The 18,816-nt window shown below is 39.1% G+C and overlaps 1 protein-coding gene across 3 annotated transcripts in view; it reads right to left on the bottom strand.

The window, feature by feature from the left end:
- The window catches only part of Marchf1 (membrane associated ring-CH-type finger 1), an 862,889-nt gene extending 857,149 nt beyond the window's left edge, over positions 1 to 5,740 (bottom strand). The window contains exon 1 of one of the 3 annotated variants that reach the window (XM_060381857.1): positions 5,563 to 5,740. The gene's annotated coding sequence lies outside the window, so the exon portion shown is untranslated. Of the gene's footprint in view, positions 1 to 4,886; positions 5,073 to 5,562 lie in introns of those variants that run through there. The other 2 variants (XM_060381860.1, XM_060381858.1) reach the window with 2 other exon arrangements.
- Positions 5,741 to 18,816: the final 13,076 nt, after the last annotated feature.

Here is an 18,816-nt window from a genome sequence, read left to right as displayed (position 1 = left end):
AAAAGAAATATTCAAGTAGTTGAGAAAAAAATAAAAATATGAAATAGTGAAACAAGTATAAGAAGCATGCTGGGTGTGTGATGACTCAAGAACTGATAGAAAAAAAGGCAGTAGTAGAGCTGTCTGTGATGAAATAATATTCAAGAAATCAGTGAATCTCTCTTTATAAAGTCTGAAAGTATGAACTCACGTGTATAAGAAGCTCTGAATTCAAGGAGAATAGGTACAAAGGAAACGAGGTCTAGAAACATCTCATTAATGCTGAAGGAATGTAATCAAAGGCATACATTCTTTTTTAAATTTTATTTATTAAAACTTATTTACTTTGTATCCCCATTGCAGTCCCCTCCCTCTTCTCCTCCCAGTCCCACCCACTCTCCCTCTTTTCTCCCTATCCCCTCCCCTAGTCCACTGATAGTGGAGGTGCTCCTCTCCCTTTCTATCTGACTCTAGCCTATCAGGTCTCATCAGGGCTGGCTGTGTCATCTTCCTCTATGGCCTGGAAAGGCTGCTCCCCCCCCCCACGGGAAGGTGATCAAAGAGCCAGCCACTGAGAAATGGATACAGAAAGTGTGGTACATTTACCCAATGGAATACGATTCAGCAAATAAAAACAAGGAAATGATGAAATTTGCAGACAAATGGATGGAACTAGAAAAGATCATCTGAGTGAGGTAATCCAGAAGCAGAAAGACACACATGGTATATACTCACTTATAAGTGGATATTAGACATATAATATAGGATAATCATACTAAAATCTGTATACCTAAGAAAGCTAAACATGAAGAAGGACACTAGGAAAGACATACTTTCAAAGCAACAATGAAACCTGATAGGCTTGCAAAAAAAAAAAAAAAAAGAAAACTGAAAAAAATGAGTTAGTTTGTAGAAGAAGAAATCTCACTGAACAAAAATTGTGTTCATTTTAAATATTTTTAGAATTTCATCTATATAAAAATATTTTGAGAAAACATTAATCAGCTAATTTTGAATAAAAAGGCAATTAACAACTTGGAATTTCACAGAGAAAATTAGAATAAATAAAAGCTTAAAATATGCCACTCATTTTAAGTGCTAGATGATTAAAACAGATACCAAAAAGTAAATTCACATTTACAAAGTTACTTTTTAACTGAAATGAATTAGAAATTTAAAAGTTACTGAGTTCATTGTGCATATTTGTCAGATTACTCTTCCTGTGTTTTTCAAATCACTGTCATACATGAGTGCTGTCTTCCCCCAGTGAGAAAGCCAAGGCAGAGATGATCACCTTCATTTTGTGTTAAAAGAAATAGTTTCACAGAAAGGAGTTATCCTTGATGACATGTTTATAAACTGAAATGTTTATTTTCTGCTGAGTTTATCATTTTGGCATGATCAAATAGGTGATTAATTATTAATACATAGAAGCACATTATGATACAAACTGTGTCCAATGTATACTAAACCATTACTAATATGTACTACATAGTTAATGGTTACTACTAAAGAGATAGTCTCAAAATATCTATGATTGCTACTCTTGATTATCAGTATAACTAAACACAAGCCATTGGGCATTTCCATAGGGACCTTTTTGATAAGATTATTTGAAGTGTGAAAACCCTCCCTAAATGTGGGTGGTACTGTCTTGTGGCGAGTCCAGATGAAAGGACATGGAGGAAGGAAAGAAAAATACTTGCTATTGGCCTGTTTGCTTTCACTCTTTCTGGCAAATTCATCTATCCTTTGTCTTCTGCATTCTTAAACTGATGTGAGAGACAACTTCTTCTGCTTTCTGGTGAAGACTGAAGATAAGCAGCATTAGAGATGGCCTCCCAGCTTTCAGAAGCAGGTTGGAACCGTTGAAACATCCAGCCAGTAACATCGATTGAACAATTTTGAGATTCTTGGCCTCTCCAAGAAGCAGCCCTATTGGACCACACAGACCATACCAGGTAAACAAATCCAATAAATCTCTGTATATATATATATTCTATCAGTTCTTTTTTTTCTTTTAAGAGAATCATGACTAATGAAGTATCCTTAATTCTGTGGGTAAAAAATGTCATTAAAAACATACTTGAGCTAATGAGATGGCTCAAAGGCATTATTGCTTGTCCTGGCAGTCTAACTTCAATCCCCTGGACCCATGTAGGGAAAGAAAAAAACCAGCTCTTACAGGCATGATGCCGACAATATCTATATCAAACAATGCTCACGACAACACGCATGTTTTGTGATCCATAATCACTGTTCAACTAGAAAAGGTGTTCATGAAAAGGTCGCAAAATAACCTTCTGATGGGGTTCAAAATATAACACTGCCTGGGGGGGGGATTTAAATCCTGGAGATGCTAAAGTATCTGTTAAATCAGCAAGCTCAAAAGTGGGGGCAAGGGGGGCCTTTAACTAATACGAACTCAGCCCTGTGTACCAGTTCTTCTTGGAGGCTTTCTAGTATTCTGACAAACTGTTTACGATAAGGAGAGAGGACCCACCTTGAACACAGGTAGCGCCATCCCATCAGATAGGGGCTGCGGTTGAACAAAGAGGAAAAGAGAAGACAGCCAGGTATGCATGAGTGTTCTCCTTCCTCCACTTTCTGTCAGCTGATGTGGCCAGCCGCATCAGCACTGCCCAGCTGTGAGTCACCCTGGCCACTCTGCCTCTTCCATCCTCATGGACGGTACTCCTCTCTACTGTGAGCCAAAATGAACCTCTACTCACTTTAGTCACAGTTTATCAAACATTTGATCAAAACAAGAGAAGAGTAACTAACATAATGCCCTTCCCCATGATGATAATGTCACGTGTGCAAATCACTAGAGTCCGGTCTTGGCAACATGCTACAGCTTTGTATAACTTCTGTCTATCTATCTTTCTATCTATCTATCTATCTATCTATCTATCTATCTATCTATCTCTTTTTCTAGTTTAGAACCCTTGTATAGTGAAATAGCTGAAGTATTTGTGACATACATTAAAGAACTTAAGTGAAATGATTTCCAGTTAAGGGACACTACTTAATCATCTGTGCTTTTAAAAGGTAATATTGTACATCCTATCAATTGTGTCATTTCATCCATGGGGCACTTACATTGTGTGAAAACTTTCCTCACATATTCCAGTACACTCATAATAAAATACTGAAACATTTTTAACTGGGCGGGGGAGAGCGTAAACAATTTTAAGTGAATCATTTTAGTTATGAAATGCAATTTTAGCTTTATATTTTAATTTACCTAGAAATGGATAAATCTTATTTTTTTAAAGCAGAATAATTTGTGAGCAATGAGTCAAATGTCATGAAATGCTTGTCATTTCTGGCTTGTCTGTCTGTTCAGAATTGTGGTGTGCATGTATGTGAGAGTGTGTGAGCACATGCACTGGTATGAATATGCTTTAGGTCAGTGTATGTGTTATGTGTAGACCCTTAGAGAACAATATCAGCAGACCCTATGTTCTCCAGGCTATTTTAAGAAGAATCCACTATCGTACTATCAGAGAGAAACAGTCAACATGAGCAACAGGTCTTCAGATACCTTATCATAGAGTCTAGTGTTCCCTACAATGCAACAGAGACACACAAAAAAGTTTTAAAAAAACCTTTAAAGAAACAGATTTTTTGTGACAAAAAGTCAAGACGCAAATAATGTGTTAAACATTCTTTTTTAATCACAAAATGTTTTTGTCAGTCTCAGCAGTCCTGGATAAAGGCAAGCGCTCTGCTCAAATTATCTGTCTCTACACATAGCTTCACATAATCAGTCACTCTAAGCACTTCTCAGATGAGATGAACATGTAAAACACAGAATGGGCTTTCCTCAAATCAAAATAATGTTCTGTGCTAGCCTTCCTAGTTCTGTGACTCATATTCATAAACGAGTCCAATACGAATCCTAGTAGCCCAGAGCTTTTTTTTACTCCCAGTACATTTATTATTCCAATCATTTCCTATAACATCTCTTTGAAAGGAACACAAACTATCAGAAGGATAAATTATCAATGAAGAAAATATGCTTTGATCATCTGTCTTAAAAGACCTTCATTAAGACCAGGTATCTTTAAAGGAAAAAAAAAATAATCTAAAGAAAAACGTTAAGCCTTTTACAGAGAAAATAAAATGATCTTTGAATTGTAACTGGCAATGCCTTATTATTGCATCCTGTCATTATCTTAGAGACTACCACACTGGACACGTATACTTAGAACCTTCATAATGATCAGTGTTTCCCCCCCACACACACACTACTAATTCTGTTAAGTTTTTAAAATCTTTCTGAATACAGGGCTTGGAAACTCATTCTTTTGTATGTGAACCCAAAGTATCAAGATTTTATTGGTTTCCGTCTTTAGCACAAGGTGATTGGTGGGAGGTTGACATAAACACAACTGTTCCTATGGATATCACCACCTCCTTGTGATATGAAAATTGGAATCTTCCCAAACAGCAGGAATTCACAGATAAGGCATGTGTCCCCTGGGCAAGACGCCAGCAAGCTTCGGTATTGGTATGTTAACGCACAGGGTGCTACTCACAGCCAAGACAGTTTCTGTATTGCTTCAAGTCCACAAGCTGCACCACAGTGAAGATAGTGATGATTAGCTTATGTATCAAGCAAAGCTTTTCTTTCCATAGTAACAAAAGAAACTGCCACAAAAAGGTGGAGCTCCCTAACTGCCCGCTGGACATGGCTCTGCTTTCATCCACTCGCCACAAACAGTACCCCAAAGAAGCGCAACAGAAGGGAGGACTAAAAGATCCAGAGCCATTCTCCGCAAGTTTGCTGTTTCCCTCGCACCATTTGGTATAAAACTTGGGCATCTCTCTGCCTTCACTATCCACTTAACTTCCTTGAGCATCAAAAGCCAACTCCACACCTGGATAACTGCGACACTCACCCTGTGAGCGCAGGACCCTTCCAGTATCCAAAGTCCCAGCTCTTCACTTCTGCAGGAACTCAGCGGTATCTCTCAACCTGCCTGCTGGGCCGGGAACCAGTACTAAACCCAACAGTTGCATAGTGTCTGAATCAGGTTTGAGCGCATCCGCGGTAAATCCAAGACAAAGGCTGCACTCAGTCTTTCTTGGTGCGCACCCTTCCCTGGGTAACCCATTCTCTCTCTCTCTCTCTCTCTCTCTCTCTCTCTCTCTCTCTCTCTCTCTCTCTCTCTCTCTCTCTCTCTCTCTCTCTCTCTCTCTCTCTCTCTCTCTCTCTCTCTCTCTCTCTCCCCCCTCCCCGGGAAGTCACTGATAGGAATGCTTTCAGAGGGGTGCGGCTGTGGGTGTAAACAGTGCTTACTTGTAATCCACCAAAGGTCTATCAAGGGGACTAGCCAGGCAGCACCCCGCAGGGGAAGCCTGCCGGTGGAGCCTGCTTCCAGAGGCTTGGGCTCCCACCTAAACTGCGGAGCAGGACCTCCTGTGTGGAGCCCACCTGGACAGAGGCACCTGCTGCCTGCGCTCCAACCTAGTGTCGTGACAGCTCTGGAGCAGGGACAAGCCTCCCAAGACCATAATCCAAAGAGAGTGTGGACTCTCCCTGAGGCTGATCAAAAGATCTTTGCCATCACTCACCGGAAAGGCTGAAGTAGCTCAGGCAGCCTGCAGGTTGCGCGCAGCCGGCTTCCCGGGGCAGAGGCATCCTCCCATCCTTTGTCAGCGACTGGTGGTGCACTCCTAGGCTTACAAACGTGCAGCCGGGTGGCAGGCAGCCCGGCTCTGGCTCCGCTTCCCAGCCCTCTTTCCTCCTCTGAGCCTCCTCCCCTTCTCTGTCCCCCTCCACCAGCGGCACTCACTGGGCTCCCATGATGTCATCCAGTGGAAATCTGCCATGCTCAAAAACTGGAATAATCCAGCGCTCACGCGGGGAAAAGCAGAACAGGCAGAAGACACAGCAGGGGCTTTCGGAGTTCCCAGAACCTAAAGCGGACCTGTTTATCTTGAGTCAAGGACAGGACCGAGTATGGACTTCTGAAAAGGTGAGGGTAGGATTCAGGGAGACACGCAGTGGAGACAGAGCCTAGAAAGACCTAGAAAAGACAGAGTGTTTTCTGTTCTGAGGACTTTTAAATCACTATCTAAATTGGTGGCAAAAAGACAAGGGTAAGGAGAAAGTTTTGTTGTCGTTTTTGTTTTTGTTTTGTTTTGTTTTGTTTTTTTGTTTGTTTTTTTGTGGGTTTTTTGTTTGTTTGTTTGTTTTTTGTTTTTGTTTTTTTTTTTTTTTTTTTTGCTGTTGATGTTCTTCTCTTGGTTTCTCAGGAGATGCATTCCTGGGATGACCCCTTGCTGCAAGCAAGAGAATGAAGAGAACCCCCAGAAATACTGGAACAACGGTCTCAACAGAAAGTTCAGAGTGTCTTGTCGGTGCCTGTCTTGGTGATGCGCAGCCAAACTTAAGAAATAATGAATGATGGATGATCTACGACATGAACACTGAAAGACTGCTGCTCTGGGACTGAAAGGCACCAGCAGAAGTCCTGGCTACTTGGTAATGCTCTCCTTTTCTACAGTCACCAAATACTAGCAGCCACCCTAGGGCTGCCTCAGTGGCTTCACCAAGGGTTGCCATCAAGGAGGAGAACAAGTCACAGAATGTTTAAAAAAACGTGTATTGCCAGTTCCTAATGTTTAATGTTTTTTTGTAACGTTCATGAAAGTTCTATTAGAGGAATAGAATCAGGACAAATAACCTTAACACTTTCGAAGTTTCACCGGAATTAACACATGTACAGTCTACAATCTGAGATCCAAGTCTATATGAGTCTAGGACACCTACATATCAGAAACTCTTGCTGTTAGCTAGCAAACCCCCTCGTGTGTGAGAGACTGAGTGATTAAGAGCCCTTCTTTCTCTTGTGAGGGAACTAGGTCCAGAGCCCCAGCATCCACAACAGGAGGCTTACCCCAGTTCCCAGGGATCCAATGCCTTCTCTTGGCCTCCTCAGACACCTGCAGACATATGGCTCACAAGAAAAAGCCCACACACATACACATAAAATAAAATCATAACTCCCAATAAAACAAATAAACGCCAGACCTGAGCATCTGAGGGTTTGTGCACTCAGCTTGGCTTTTCCTAGATGACCTGCCACTTCTCATCCCTGAAGAATTTGGACTACGGCAACAGTCAGTATTGGCAGTGGGTGTGTGTCTCCAGGTCCTGGGGAAGGCATCTAGATGCTATTCTGTAGAGCTACACCAGCTGGGGCAGCATTTATTGCGAAGGTGGGCGCAGTTAGAATCTGGGTACCTTCTGTAAGGAAGAAGAGGACTGCACATAGCAGTAAAGGTAGCAACAACACTGAAACCTAGTATCCGAATTAGGTTAGAGAGGGTTTAGAGAGGTTTCTTCAAGTATAAAATGTTGAAATTCTGTAGGGCTTTGCCAAAGAACGGATAATAAATTACCTGTGAAAATGCAATACTGATGTTGGAGCAATATCCCAGTGGTTACAAGCGCTTACTGCTCTTGCAAAGAACCTGGTTTAGTCCTTGGCACTCACAACCACCTGTAACTCTCCAGCTCCGGGGTACCCACTGACCTCTTCTGACCTCCACAGGCACTAGGTATGCACATGTACACACATGCATACATGCAGGCAAAGCACCCGTACACACCAAGGGAAAGCAATCTTTAAAAAAAACAAAACCAGAACTCACTTAAATAAATTATCCAAAAAAAGTGGTGATGCATATAGTTTGGAAATAACATAATAAGTCTGAAAGTGTTAACTTTCACTTAGTCATTTGCAAATTAGAATATTTTAGGTAAAGTAGGTAGCTTTAACATTATTCATATGTATTATAGCTACATACATTGAATATCTTTGCCAACAGCCCTAATTTTTATATTTTTTAGGAATTTCATACATGCAATGTATTTCAATCAGAGTCAATCTGCCCACCCCTTCCAACTCTTCCTAGATCCCATGCAATTTTCCTTCCCGGCTTCATGTCTTTTTATATATTTAATTTGTTCTGCCAATATACTCATGGGTAAGGGGCCTGCTAATGGAGCATGGTCACCCTACCAAGGAAACTGACTCTCCCTTTCCTAGCAGCCATCTACCGTCAATAACTCCACAGCTGGAGATGGAGACTCATGTTCACTTCTAACCATGCCAGAATGTTGACTGTCTTGGTCTTGCCTTTATTTTGTACAGGCAACCACAGCTGCCATTAGTTTCTGAGTGCAGTAATCCTGACATGTCCATGAGTTACTTTTGCCTTGATCTTCCCTGACAACTGGCCCTGATATACTCTGAAAGCTAAGTGAGGGCATGCAATACAAGTGTCCCATTTGTGACTGAGCTCTTCACAGACATTTGTTCTCAGTGCTTTGACCAGTTGGTAGTCTCTGTATAACAGCTCTCCACTGAACAAACAAATTTCTCTAATAAAGGCTGAGTTTCATTGATTCTATGGACACGGAGATGTATATTTAGAAAGCAGTTTGATAATGTGTCGTCTTAGCAAAATCTAGTAGTAAGTTCACTCCTAGTGCCAATCATGAGTTGACACCTAAGAAGCAGGTTCTAAATCTAACCGGGAAGCAGGTAGCTACTCTTATAATGTTTGTGCCAATATTATACCAATGGGCATGTTTTTTCCAGGTAGATCATTATTTATGTCATAGGTGCACAGCTAGATAAGACTATCGTTGTCTCTCCAAACTCAGCAGCCAACATGGCATCTTTTGGTATTATGAAAGTTGCCCAGTAAGAAATGACCTTTCAAGTTGGTGTCAGCTTGATTTCCTCAAGACATGTGGCCAAAGGGTAATTTTTCTTTATCAATATGGTCTTATCATCAAGTTCTAGGGACAGCCAAGGAAAAAAGGCAATGGTTTACATTGTTTCGGGGGTCTCTTGGATACTTCGGACCAACAACTTTGACGGAAAGGATCTGAAGCCTAGTACTAGCCAATACCTTTTAATGTATTCATTCTTAAGATACTAATTTATTGTGTAAAAATATCACAATCTCTGCATCCATTCATCCTTTGAGGGACATCTGGGTTATTTCCAGGTACAACCAATCTTAAATCCAATGAGGTTTATTAGATGGAGAGAGAAAGAAGCAGAGTGGAATACTACTCAGCAATCAAAAACGAGGAAACCATGAAATTTACAGGCAAATGGTGGGATCTAGAAAAGATCATTCTGAGTGAGGTATCCCAGAAGGAGAAAGATACAGATGGTATATACTCACTTATATAGTCCTATAAGATATGATAAACATAATGAAATCTATAAACCAAAGAACATAAACAAGAAAGAGGACCTGGGGTAAGATGATCAGTCCTTACTTAGAAAGACAAATGGGAGTTGCATTGGACATAGGAGAAAACAAGTAACAGGACAGGAGCCTACCACAGAGGGCCTCTGAAAAACTCTACCAGTGTATCAAAGCAGACACTAAGACCCATAACCAAACCTTCAGCAGAGTGCAAGGAATTATATGAAAGAAGGGGGAGTTTGTATGATGTGGAAATGATAAGAGCTCCACAAGGACCAGATATATCTGGGCACAGGGGTCTTTTCTGAGACTGACACTCCACCAAAGACCATGTATGGATATAACCTAGAACCTCTGCTCAGATGAAGCCCATGGTACTCAGTAACCAATTGGTTTCCCATAGTAAGGAGAGCAAGGACTATTTCTGACAGGAACTCAATGGCAGGCTCTTTGACCTCCCCACTCCCCAAGGAAGGAGCAGTCTTGCTAGGCCACAGAGGGGGACTTTGCAGCCAGTCCTGAAGATACCTGATAAAACAGGGTCAGATGAAAGGAGAGGAGGTCCTCCCCAGTCAGTGGACTTGGAAAGGGGCAGGGAGGAGATGAGGGATCGAGGGAGGGTTTGGGAGGGAATGAGGGAGTAGGATACAGCTGGGATACAGAGTTAATAAAATGTAACTAATAAAAAATAAAATAAAATAAAAAGATACTAATTTATTAGTTCCTCATAAGCACAAATAAATAAATGAATGAGCAATTTCTAAAAACATTTTTTTTAAAAAATACCAAGATGGTGAAGGTCATTTTAACACATCAGAGTAAATATGAAATAAATTAGTGAAAACACTGAGTGATAAGAATTTGGAGGTGTAAGCGGTCTTTGAGATGGAAAAGCATTCCAGCTGCTTTGTAAAAGTAATTAGAAGCATTAGTGTAAGCACATTTTAGAAGCTCAACTTGTAAACCCTGACTCCTGAACTGGTTCTTTGATGCCCCCGTCTGACTCCATTGTCTCTACCTTGCTGTTTTTAAGTATTGTTGGAATGAGTGCTCAAGCATGGATATAAAACTTGATCTGGAGACATTAAATGACATATAGACCAAAAAATGCCTTCTTAGGCCTTGTTGATGTCTGAACTGGGTACTTTCAGGTTCTTGGTCTCTTAATGAAGAAACTGAATTAAAGACACTGATTTGCAAATGTAGCAAGAAAACTTTATTCAAAGCAAAACAATAGTGAAAGCCAGAAAGGCACAGGATCACCTACAGAAATGTCCATGCACAGATATCTGTATATGTACACACAAATGCACATATACTGTGATCGTGTGCAAACACTTTCCTAATCAGTGTTGACCTACGAACATCCTTGCCTGAGAAATAATGGTTTTCATTTCTGATCCATGTTTTAAAATTTAATTTTAAGTGCTTTTTGAGAGTTCAATAACTGTTTGAGAGTGTAACAATTGTTTGAAAGCAAGTGTGATGGTGCATGCCTGGAGCTCCAGCATTTGTAAATCAGAAGCAGGAGGATGTCAAAGCCAGTTTGGGCTACATGGGAAGATTCAAACTCAGTTACATAGTGAGACTCTAATTCAAAAAGCCAAAGGGAGAAAAAAAAATAGTCCACTTCTTTAGTGTTTAATTTTGTTTTTCCAAATGGGTAGCTACAACCTACTAAAATAAAATGTTCACTTGTTAGATTAAAAAATTTCAGAGGTATCATGATTCATTAAAAAGCATATATCTTAAATCATATTTTATAATTCTAACTTACATTCTAATCTCGTTTAAATGATGAATATATTAAACCTTGACTCTGAAGATTTAGAATGACTGTATTAACCCAGCTCAATTACTGATGCTCTGCTATGCTGTTTCCATGATGATGCATTATTTTCTTCACAAAAGCAGCCAGTGATTTGGTATTTAAGGAAGGAAGGAAGAAAGGAAGGAAGGAAAGAAAGAAGGAAGGGAGGGAGGAAAGAGGAACAAAGAAAGATCTAATATTTTTCCTGTGTCTTCATATATATATATATGGTTTTGTTTTAATTAATAAACTAACTGATCCCTAGTAATTTTTAAAGCAAAATTTTCTAGGGGGAGATGCTGTTCAATGGGTAAAATACTTGCTGTATTTGACCCATGGTCATCTCTCTAGAACCCACATAAAACCAAGTGCATGTCTATAATCTCAGTGTTCTAATAGCAAGAAGGAGACTGCATGGAAGTTCTTGGGCCAGCCAGCCTGGTGTACAGAGTAATAAACAAAAGAGTTCCTGTCTGAGAGACTGATAGCATCTATTGCCTCAGGCTTCCACATGTGCATCATGGTACATGTATATCCATACCCATATACAGACATGAACACACATGTACCATGGTATGGCTTTACAGACTATTGATATACAATAAATACAATTAAAAGTTATATTTCAAAACTAATGTAGCATACCAAATGATCTGTAGCATTGATTATATGCATCAGTCTGTTGAATCTTCAATTTAGCCCATGCCATGGCTATCTTATTAACTTTTCTTAAAGACATAGAAAAAGAGACTTAGAAGAATGGCAAACATTGACAAGGGAACTAAACTAGCAACAATTCTTTTATATTCTACCAAGACACTCATCTGAAGCCTGTCTTCATAACACCAGCTCTTAGATACATTTTCTCTGGAAAAAAAAAAGTGAAATGAAAGCATAGTGGTATACTTTTGTGATGGTTAGTATTGGCAGTTTGACAGGATCTTGAGTTACTAGGTGACAAGCATCCTATGTGGGGCATTATCTAGATCAGGTTAATTGAAATGGGAAGAATTGCCCACTGTGGGTCGCAGTCTGATTCTCCTTGGCTAGGGTCTCAGGCTGAATGAAATGGAGAAAGTCAGCTGAGCACAAAATGTGTTCTCTCACTCATTCTCCTCTCCTTTCTCTTCTCTCTCTCTCTCTCTCTCTCTCTCTCTCTCTCTCCTCTCTCCTCTCTCTTTCCTCTCTATCTGTGTGAGTCCCCTCTCCTCTCTTTTTTTTCTCTCCTCTACCCTTTGTCTGCTCTCTCTTATTTCTCTCCTCTCTTCTCTCTCTTGTCTCTCTGTGTGTTCCTCTCTTCTGTCTGTGCCTCTCTCTCTCTCTCCCTCTCCCCCATCTCTCTCTCCTCTTTCTCTGTCTCCCTGTGTGTCCTTTCTCTCCTCTCTCTGGGTCTCTGTGTTTCTCTCTCCTTTCTGTATGTCTCTATGTGTGCTACTCTTTCTCTCCATCTCCCTCCCCGTTCTGTTCTCTCATCTGTTTGCTAAGTGGATACAAATGACCAGCTGCATCAAGTTGGCTAGCATAACTTCCCCTCCACAATGAACTGCTCCCTCAAATTGTAAGCATAAATAAACTCTTGCTTCTTGTCAAGAATTTTGTCACACTGATGGTAAAAGTAACTAATGCCCATATCCATATATTTATATATTATTTATACTCAATTTGGTGAACAGTTTGCTTTTGTTAACTTTCCCATTAGTTGCTAAATTTATCAATAATTTTATTTTCACTATCCTTGTTAATGAAATATTTACAAAGTTATTTATGAAGAAAATAACTTAAAATACTAACTTAACTTTGCTTTTTAGTCCATCGTTAAATACTCTTGGACAGAAAACAAGATACAGTGATTTTGTACCTGAGAAAAAATTAGTATAAAATAGAAATATTTTTAAAATCTCACAAACCATTAATTTAAACAAAGACCAACACTACTTCAGCAAGTAACTTTTCTATACAATTTGTCCTTCAGGGATTCTGTGAAGACAACCTAAATCTAAATGAAAGTTGTCATCATTACTGTGAATATTGATAAAAAGGGTTGATCATTTTATACATTATATCCCAAGGATCCATACACTTACCATGGATATGGATATTCTCTGAGCATGGCTGTATGGCCAACATTCATTAAGCAAAAAGATTCACCATAGGTACATTTTCAAAACCTTTTTTGTGTTAGCTCTTTTGATAATTGGCTGTTTAGCATCTCTGTTAACAAGAATTCATTTGAATGAGTTGGCCAAAGGTTAAAAGGTACACTTGTTTACTCCTTCCTTCAAGATATTTTGAAATTAATTTGGAGTTTTGTATTTATTTCTCATTTATAAAACAAACAATTTTTTAAAAATAATGAAAATCACTTTTACAATGTGCTAATAGATACAAACTTATCTACTCATTGCATTCTTATAATACTGTTGTTTTAATTTAGTTTCCAGAATATTCATCTGTAGTTAACCATTATTATTAACAGGATAAACAGTCTGTTAATGGCTGAGAGCTCACCATCAGCAGTACCGCTTACCAGCACTAGCACGACATAGAATGACCATCTGTGAATTGCTTTTGTTTAAAGAAAGAAAAAAAAAAACGGATGAAGAATTGTCTCTTTAGAAGGAAGAACTCACACTTTAAAACTCACACATCGCCTGAAAAAAGAAAAAGATGTTTTTGTCATTGTTGACTATACCAACAATAAAGGAAGGTATTTAAAGTATTTTTTTCCTGAAATAAAAGAAATTGAACAATAGAAGTGCTGGTTGCCTGTTTCAGTTGCTCAGCTGTAAGTTAAGACTTTTCTTAATCTAATGCTTGGTTTACTGGCCTATAATAATATCAGGCATGATTTGTGTTCAGTATTTCTACTTATATCTTACCATGTCTGTTTCCACAGCTTGCTTTGTATTACCTTGGTTGATCTCATTCATACATATGGAATTAAGGCTAACATGAGATTAGATATAACATCTAATCTCACTGATGTGTATAGCAGACTTTTTTTCCAAGAACTATACCTTCTTAACTCTCATCAGAGAAAGCCCTGGAAATTTTATTTGCTAGGGAAATTTTCTAAGAGATGTTCTTTTTTTTTTTTTCAAGTTGCCTCTAATTCTTGAACTACACAAAGAGTCATGTAGAAAATTTCCAGAATGCTACAACCTTATTTCTTGTTTCTTAGTCTTAACTAATTCATTTGAATACACCACATCACCTCTCTCATTCTCACTTTAGAGAGCTCATGAGAAAAGAAAATAGAGTGGAAACGGGACATAAAGTTAATGGAAAGTTCTAACAGCACGACACAGGGCTTCCTGAACTGAGTCTTGTGCACTCACAGTGAGCAACTAATGTTTGTATCTGGTCCTAGAAACCTAGGACAAAAAGGAGGGGAGCAAGAGAAGAAAGAGAAGAAATGAAAAAAAAAAAAAAGGAAATTGATTCTGTTAAGGATTTTTTATATTCCTGGATATGTAAAAATAAACTACTGAAAAAAATTCCCTTCTTGGAGCTGGGGAGATGGTTCAGTGGTAAAGAACACTGGATGCTCTTCCAGAGGACCTGGGTTCAAGTGCCAACACACACATGGCAACTCATACCTGTTTGTAACTCCACTTTTAGGAGATCTGACAGAACACCAGTGTACATAAAATAAAAACAAATAAAATTTTAAAATTTCCTTCTAAATATTTCTAATCCTAATAGGACATAGATACTAGACAAAGGGAGATGGTGGTAAGGAAATAGGGAGCGTTCTAGTTGAGTGTGAAGGGGTGATATAAAGAGAGAAGGGGTAAGAAATAAATAACAATAGATGTGTTTTTAAAAGCCATAGGGAAGTACTATTTTCTAAGCTTATTTAAAAGTATGTATTATACATATGTATACAAATGTACGTGTGTGTGTGTGTGTGTGTGTGTGTGGTAAATAAAGCTATAACATCAAGATATTGCCTCTTGGTTACCTCACAGAACTTGAAGATAAAGCCATATTGCTGAAGAAATCACACATTTTGGACACAGGGCTTGAAAGTACTGACTTGGAACTGAACTGGAAGGTTTCCCCTTGTGGTTGACTCTCAGTGTACTAGAAGATGCTAGGCAAGCTGCTAAAGAAAGAAAGGAATCAATAGTCCTACCCAGATATAGGGGCTACAAGCCATAATGATTGGCCCCAATAAAGTATGTCTAATGGTGCAATGATAGCACTTTTTCCTGGGAATAATCAACAGTTGCCTAATTGGATGCTCATCATCATCCAATGAAGAGAGTTCATAACCTAGCCAATTATCAGTGGCTGGAGAGGTCATAGGCCCTAGAGGAGAATTTACTATTGTCATTTTCCTAAAGGAATATAAATTTCAATTATATTCTATGAAACAAGTTTTACACTCAAAGATATGAGTAGCTCTCACCCCTAATCAAAGAAATTTCTTTTAGCAACAATTAGAGACTATTAAAGAGGTCCACAACTGGTCAAAATGCAAAAAATAATTGAATTGTGGTGCCCATCCCCAACTGGTGTATTTGTAGTACAACTGCTACACCTGCAACTCAGGAAAAGATTGCATAAGAGTGGGATAAAAAAGGACCAGGATGTTGACTGTGAAATAGTGCCTTCTGGACATGACAAGGATTCTGCACCCATGACATCTCAACAACATGGTTGACAAAACATAAGACCTGCATGACAGCAAAAACAGGAGATTTGTATCCAATGGAAACAACCAATTTCTCCCATAAAACATACAAATATATTTTTAATTATCTTATTGTAATTCATTGAATCATGGAGATGGCTCCATGTGGTTTCCAAACACTGTTTCATGGGCACTAATCGTGTCTTGTTGGGAGCGAGGGACAGAGTCACCATGACCTTTGCCTCCTTCTCCATGAGAATTCTAGAATAATGTAGACTTGGCCATGCCTACAGCCTTTGCTCTCAGTTTTAGTCTTTCCTTCTTCTGCTAGCTTTTCTGTTGGTCTCCATAGAGTTGTTTTCTCCTCTTTAGGATTCTCAGTGATCCAGAAAGATGATCTGAAGGAGGTGTCTCCTTATTCTGTGGCTTCTGGTTGGGTTTGGTTTGAATACAACGAAAGGATATGAAGGGCGAGAATAATGAAAGACAGCATCTGTCTTCTCCAATTCAACCACACAATTGCAGTTTTGTTCCTGATTCCAGGCCTCAGTGAGACTTTCATAATACCTGAGATTCTGTCAAGGCAGTTCATGACTCACCAACATTTCTAGAACAGTTATTTACTTAACTCTTATGTTCATCTCAGGAAATGTTTTATTTAGTAACACATCCTTTAATAAACCCCATAAAATTGCTCCCTCCCTTAGAAAACAGAAGAATACACTGTCCTATTCTAAGCATTGGAACGATCTATAAGTGACTGCATGTTTACAGCCTGCACTTTGCCTTCATTGAAAAACATCCTCAGCCAGGGACAGGCTTTCCTTGCAAACCTAATGATGTCAATTTCCTGAGCAAAATCCCATGGCAATAATTTATGGCCTGAGACCTTTTAAAATGATCTGCAGGTCCTTAAACACACACGAACACACACATACAATACACACACATACGGATGAGAGATAAAAGTTTTATATGTGCATATATAAATATTGTTAAGTTTCGCCTCTGTGAATAATTTATCTCCTGAACACTGGAGCTAAAGAGATGACTCAGTGGTTATGTGCATGAACTGCTTTTCCAGAGGACCCAGGCTCTCTTCCTAGGATCCACATGGCAGTTCACAGCCACCTGTAACTCCAGTTATAGGGGACCTTATAGCTTCTCCTGGATTCCATGAGCACCAGGAAAAACAAGTATATATATGTAAGCAAAAAACAAAACAACAACAACAACAAACCCTTCATACACAAGAAATAAAAATAAATAAATCTTAATAAAATAAACTCCTAAACAGTAATAATACCACTAGCTTCATATTGACTTTGTCACAGTGTGTTTTCTCAGACAATCCAACCTGCAATCTGATATTAAAATAATACCCATATTAAAAAAATAAAATCTAGACTGTGTTCTGGTTTTCCAGTTAATTCTTCTATTGACCAACTATTTGCACTTATACTTAATCTAATAGCCACCCTCTGAATTATAACTTCAGGAGCTTCTCCTATTTATTTATTTATTTATTTATCCATTTATTTATTTATTTATTTATTTATTTATTACAATGTATTCACTTTGTATTCCAGCTATAGCCCCCTCCTTCGTCTTGTCCCAGTCCTACCTTCCCTCCCTCTTCTCCCCCTATGCCCTTCCCTTAGTCTACTGATAGAGGAGGACCTCCTACCCTTCTATCTGACCCTAGCCTATCAGGTTTCATCAGGGATGGCTGCATCATCTTTCTCTGTGGCTTGGCAAGGCTATACCCCCAGGGGTTGATGATCAAAGAGCCAGCCAGCCAGAGTTCATGTCAGAGACAGCCCCTGTTCCCCTCACTCAGAGATCTACATGGAGACTGAGCTGCCAGTCAGCCACATCTGAGCAAGGATGTCTAGCTCTTCTCCATGCATGGCCCTCTGTTGGAGCATCTGTCTCTGTAGGACTCCTTGGGCTCAGAACTTTTAGTTTTGTTGGTCTGCTTGTGGGTCTCCTGTCCCCTCCATGTCCCTCTAATTCCCCCCCTTCCCCTATAAGACTCCCTACACAACAAAGTTTGGCCATAAGTCTTAGCATCTGCTTCAATCTCCTGTTGGATGAATCCTTTCAGAGAACCCCCTGTAGTAGGCTCAGATGGCAAAAGTGGATAACTCCCCCTTTCAGTAGACTAAAGGAAAGGGAAGAGAGGAAGAGGGAGGGGGAACTGGGGGACTTGGGGGAAGGGGTTTCAATTGGGATATGTAATGAATAAATTATGAAAAAAAAATAAAATTATAAAAAGAATTATTGAATGCATATATGTGAATAAATTTAGAATGTTTCCTGAAAAAAATAAAAAAAAAGATCTTCTAGAGGTATCTCCATCCCTGATCTCAAGCTGTACTACAGAGCAACAGTCATAAAAACGGCATGGTACTTGCATAGAAACAGAATGGTGGATCAATGGAATTGAATAGAGGACCCAGAAATAAAACCACACACCCATGGACACCTGATTTTTGACAAAGAAGCCAAATATACAATGGAAAAAAGATAGCATCTTCAACAAATGGTGCTGGTCTAACTGGATGTCTACATGTAGAAAAATGCAAATAGACCAATATCTATCACCCTGCACAAAAGTAAAAGTCCAAGTGGATCAAAGACCTCAACATAAAACCAGACACACTAAATCTATTAGAAGAAAAATTGACCTCATTGGCACAGGAGACAACTTCCTGAACAGAACACCAAGAGCTCAGGTTGTAAGATCAACAAACAATAAATGGGACCTCATGACCTCAGTGAAAAGCTTCTATGAAGCAAAGGACACTGTCATCAGAACAAAACAACAGCTTCTCCTACTTTTGAAAGCTACTCTTCTACACTTAATAACCCTTTAATAATAAATCCTCTTTTGTTGTATAATAAAATATTATATTAAAGCCAAGAAGCTAGAGTTTTACTACTTGCTATGCACTATCTCAGTTAATGCTTAGTATAGTCACTGAAGTGAAGGTGAAAAAGTTTGTACATAGTCAAAACCTAAGACTTGGAATATGACCAGGCTTCAAAACTGTACCTTTAAGGTTGAAATAACATGAAATTTTCCTTACAAAACTTCCTTATTGGGATGGAGATAATGGCTCAAGTTGTTAGGGGTACT

This window comes from Meriones unguiculatus, chromosome 4, assembly GCF_030254825.1.
Source record: "Meriones unguiculatus strain TT.TT164.6M chromosome 4, Bangor_MerUng_6.1, whole genome shotgun sequence".
NCBI lineage: Eukaryota > Metazoa > Chordata > Mammalia > Rodentia > Muridae > Meriones > Meriones unguiculatus.
The sequence above is the reverse complement of the archived record's forward strand: the minus strand, read 5'-3'. Positions and strand labels throughout refer to the sequence as shown.